The sequence below is a fragment of the Pinus tabuliformis genome, chromosome 7 (assembly GCF_031772625.1).
Source record: "Pinus tabuliformis cultivar Carrire ecotype Pingquan chromosome 7, CPIR1, whole genome shotgun sequence".
NCBI lineage: Eukaryota > Viridiplantae > Streptophyta > Pinopsida > Pinales > Pinaceae > Pinus > Pinus tabuliformis.
The window spans coordinates 667,564,541-667,570,054 of NC_142293.1; the positions used below are offsets into that span (position 1 = coordinate 667,564,541).

The 5,514-nt window shown below is 33.8% G+C and overlaps 1 pseudogene; it reads left to right on the forward strand.

The window, feature by feature from the left end:
• Positions 1 to 687: 687 nt before the first annotated feature.
• LOC149249222 (17.1 kDa class II heat shock protein-like) lies at positions 688 to 1,043 on the forward strand (annotated as a pseudogene).
• The last annotated feature ends 4,471 nt before the right edge of the window (positions 1,044 to 5,514 follow it).

Below are 5,514 nucleotides of genomic sequence, written 5' to 3' on the forward strand. Positions count from 1 at the left end.
CATTTTTCATGAACTTGGAATCTCATGATTTACATAATATTTCATAATGCAACATCATTCTTTATCTTGAATTTTATAGTTTATATAGTATTTCATAACACAACTGTAATATCCTTATTATAATTAACCCTGCGTAAAAGTAATTTCAAGCTACGAATCAATTATTAACTGAGTCTTGAATTTTATAGTTTATATAGTATTTCATAACACAACTGTAATATCCTTATTATAATTAACCCTGCGTAAAAGTAATTTCAAGCTACGAATCAGTTATTAACTGAGTCTTGGTAGTTGTGAAACTGATCAAGGATGAAGGAAAGACATTTTAGGGGCGGTACGAGTTTTGGAAAAAATTATTGGAGAAGGGTAAGCAGTATCTTTTTTGTCATATCCGTAGAAGAAAAGCGTCTAATTCCTCACCCATCCAGATGGAATATGGTAAACCATCTTTATTATTCCCAACCATATTGTCGACACAACATTCCAATGTTCTGGCAGCGCCTCTGCCTTCTTCTCTTTCAGAGCTTGTAGAAAAGGAGTTCGGTACACTGGGGGCCGGGGTATCATGCTGACCTGTTGCACGAGTATAGTTTCATGAGGGAGTTCAGAAGGGTGATGGGTAATCATTCTTGGGAGGCATTTGTTCAACCAATATTGTTTGGAAAATCTGGGCTACATATTGGAAGAATGGCAATGGATCCTTTGCTGAGCACTGTGCAGCAGCTGCTTGGCGTGCCCGACGAGCTAGAAAAGCTCCTCAATGCTCCAACTCGATCTTATGTGCGCGACCCGAAGGCCATGGCCTCCACTTGTCCAGATGTTAAAGAATACCCAAACTCATGCATGAAGCAGAGGTGAAGTACATTCGCATGGAGCATAGGGTGGGAAATTCATGAGAGAATTCATTTTGCCTGTTGACTGCAACGTAGAGCCCATTTCTACTGCGGGTGCTAACCATTATAGTTTCCAAGCTTCCTCCATTGGAACTGAAGGAACCTAAGACTATTGCAAGGCACCGTGTTTTTACACCATCAGATAAATAACCGCATTCCTAATAGAGAAGAATAAATTGTTTCTGGATTGTTGGAAAATATTATGTTAATGCATGTAGTTAAAGATTAAATATTTTATATGTTTTCATGTTAATGTTTGCAGTTAAAGATTAAAATTGTTGGAAAATATTATGTTAATGCATGCAGTTAAAGATTAAATATTTTATATGTTTTCATGTTAATGTTTGCAGTTAAAGATTAAATATTTTATATGTTTTCCTAGTGGAGAAAACATGTTAATGCCTGCAGTAAAAGATTAAATATTTTATATGTTTTCTTGGTGGTTGGTGGAGAAAACATGTTAATGCATGCCTTAAAAGATTAAATATTTTATATGTTTTGTTGGTGGAGAAAACATGTTAATGACTGCGGCAAAAGATTAAATATTTTATATGTTTTCTTGGTAGAGAAAACATGTTAATGCATGTGGTAAAAGATGATTATTTTTATATGTTTTCTTGGTAAAGAAAATAGGTTAATGCATGTGGTAAAAGATTGAATAATTTATATATTTTCTTGGTAAAGAAAGTATTTTAACGAATCCATACTTGTTTCATGAAAAGAATATGTGCATTGAAGTAAGAGTAATTGTTTTAGGAATAACACATGTTGCATGCACATAAGGGTAGCTATTGTGATTGTGGAAGTACGATTTTGTGTGCACATAGAGAAAGTGATTATGTTAACTTTCTTGAAAATAATAATCTCTTGAGAAGTTTGTCTTGTTAGATGAGTTGTGTTGTTTTCTTCATTTTAGTGCATAAAAGGTTAAGTTAACCATATTATTCTTTCCTGAATTTTTATGCATAAATATGGAATCTATAATAATTTCTTGAAAGGGAAGCATGAGAAACTTACATATAGGAAGATAAAGAAATGGGGTTATAATGACTTCCTTAAGAAAGAAGTATGTGATTTGTTACATGAAATGATGGTAGTATTCTAGTGAAGGGAATATGTGTTGCATACGTTAAAGAAGTGCTATTATGATAAGTTAATGTATGCACAAAGAATAGTCATTGTGATATAAGAGTTATGTTCTTTGTATGATAGAGAAACTATGTTGAGTTCTCGAAAAATAACTATGTGAAAAGAACATATGTGCTTAAGCATAGAAACAATAGTTTGTTACATGTATGAAGATATAACAAATGTGTTATGCATGTTAGTAGAACTAATGGGTTAGATCTCTTAAAGAGAATTATGCATTAGTGTGAATAAACATTGTGAAGGTAAAACAATATTTACTTGAGTATATGTACTAGTTAAATAGTATGTGATGCTTGCTCATGCATATGAGTAGATGTTAAAAGATCTCTTTTAGATGTTGATTATTGATTGATTAATATGGTATCTAATCCTGTTGCCAAAGTTGGTTGATGATAAGATTGACAGGAAATGATGGCGAATGGAGTCAAAGAAAGGTGATGTTTAATGTTGTGGCAGGAAAATGATTAACGGTCCCTGTAGATGAGTACAAGTTGTGGGATCGTACATTGCTAGAACAATCATGCCACAAGGAATGTTGCATGTGGCAGTATGTAAATAAAGAGTTTCATGGAAACTGTATTAGCTTTTAGCTAGTTATGTGATGACTTAATGATAATTCATTGTAATGATTTTATAACAATGGTTAAGGGATGGAATTCCTTATAAGCCATTGAGTGAGGGGTGAAAACCCTCATGAATGTTTAATAATAAGATTAAACGTTTGCTGGTTTTCACCCTACGGGGTTTCTAGGGTATATTGGTGTTCAATGGTGTGATTGCCTTTTGTGTCAGTTTGATGATGATGAATCCTTGATGTTGATGGTTCTTTATTTGATGGCATAATCATAATGTCCAAGTATGTGATTAACTAATATGGTTAAGGAAATCATGAAATGGATGCAAGGATTCATGAGATAGTTTATGTTATTACACTACCACAGTGGTGGTTAATGGTTAAGCAACTTACTATCTTCTATTGCAATTTACTTGATGTGCTAATGTACATTATATCTAATGGTTAATGATGAATTGTGGAGTTGTGAATTGGATAATTACTTGTGGGTAATTTGTATAAAAAAATTCTAACTCCCTACTTTTACATGCGAGGTTACTGGGGTATGTGACAAGTGGTATCAGAGCTAAAGGTTGTAGCACTGGCGCCTTTGGGAATTGGTAAGCAGAAAGGAAATTGAGGTACACCATCAGTGGGCATTAACTCAGGTATGAGTTTAACCATTCACATATTTATTTATGTAGTACACTACTTTCAGCATGATAAGTGTGATTCGTGTTTAAACTGCTTTGAGTAGTAAGTAATAAGGTTGCTGCATAACTATGTTCATGACATTGGATTCCTGATGAGGATAAAAGACAATAAAACTTTTGTCACACTTATGAACAATATTGAACACTCATTGAGGAAAGTGACAATCAACTACCAACTTTTGATTTGCAAATATGGCAATAACAATGATGCATTTATTGAACAAGATTGAAGTTACAATGAACAAAACTTAATGAGCCAATGCATGAATATAAATTAGGGGGAACATCCTTGAATAGGATGACAAATTGTTTTAAAAGGACATTAGAAGAACCCCTTTAGATATTGAAAATATGCAATGAGTCAAGTAGCGAGACTTGATTGTCATAACTAATTTTTTAATAAGTTTTGCCATGGTTCCATTAAGATGATTGGTAGTTGTGATTGGTTAGTGTTGTATGACTAACTAATAGCACTTATGTGCGTGAATTGATTTTGGTTTAAGCTTATGACAATTCGCAAACAAGTGATTGTGGTAGTTGTTTCCTGTATTGGTCTGGTGATGGCAATACGTTGTGGGAAATTGGAAATGTTTAGTTTGTTACCTCAACCATCATAGGCATTTACACTATAATGAATATTTTCATATACTTTTATGCATGATAGTATTGTGCCGCAAACTAAAAAGATTAGGGAAGTGAATACTTGTTAAAGGATGCATATGTATAACTAATGTTGCTAATGGGATTAAGTAGTGGTAGCTTAATGGCAACAAGAAAACTCGTCACGTAAAATGTTGCAATGAGAATTGCAATCATAAATGAGAAAGAATAATGTTATATGATATGCATGATTGTGTTATTTGGAAATCAGAATGCATACAACATGTATGTCAATTGTGTTTCCTATCAATCTAGATGTTGTGAACCCATGTTGAGGGTTAAGTGTAGATGCATCATATACATGCATGTTTGTTTTGTTAATGATAATGATTATATGGTTCATTATGTCAATTACTTTGGGGATAGTGATAAAATATAAATTTAGCATGCCAGACAGTTGCAGATAGTTGTGAAAGGCTAGAATGCCTTAGGTTGATGGCAGTTACCTGCCTGGGGGGGTTGATGGTACTTGTCTGCCCAGATTTGGGTTGATGGTAGTTACCTACTCGGAGGGGTTGATGGTACTTGTCTGCACAGATTTCCTCTCCCTAGAATTCTTGAGCTGGTTGGCCAGTGGAATTCCATGTTAGACCTGGTAAGGTTTCTATCAGAGAAACTGTCTGGATGTGAAAATGACTCAATCTGGTTGTGGAAACTAGTTCCTATGGGTTGGGAATTCTTTAGCCTATTGTGGTCTCATAGCTAAAGGAATTAACTAATCAGCTATATGCTATGTTAAAAATGAATTTTACATATAGTTGTGTAAAATATGTTATGCACATTTAACAAGAAATGAGCTTAGTGCTCAATAAGGAGTTATTGGAAATTTTAATTCCTTTATTGTATTATTAATTTTCTGAATGTCTTAGTGGGGGCTAAGACAATTTTTACTTGATGCAGTGATTGGCCGTTTGATGATTAGGGAGCTAGGCGCTCTTTTGGTACTTTTAGAAGTACTATGTGGATGTCTTTAGTGAGAGTTAATTCAGTGTGCATGTGGAGCAGTGATGAGCTCTTAAGTACTTGTAAAAGTACTGTGATTTAAAAATCATCTAACATTGCACAATTGATTAATAGTTAAAAGTATTTCATTTGACTCACAACATTATGACTAATGCGATTAAATTTGTTTGTCACTTATTACAGGATTACTTACCATGGAGGGTTGATGCGTTGACCAACCACTATTAAAATGCTTACGTAGAAGTGCTCATGATTTTCAAGACTAGATGGTAAGTAATGGTAAGTTGATATAGAGTTTGGATTTTGAATTTGAATAAGGGCCAAGTGGTGGCAATTAGAACTTGCATATTTTTGCAGTTATGAATGCTTGTGACTATTGATCTTTCTTATGATTATATCATTACTATTTTGTTTATTGTCATTTCTTGGAATGAAATCTTTGATTTTAAAGAGGAAGGATCATCTTTTGTGTGGTTTAGATGGTAATATCATGGGTAAAATCTAAGGTTCCAACGAGAGATGAACACCGAGGACGGTGTTCTTGTTAAGGGGGGGAGTATGTAATATCCCTATTATAATTAAC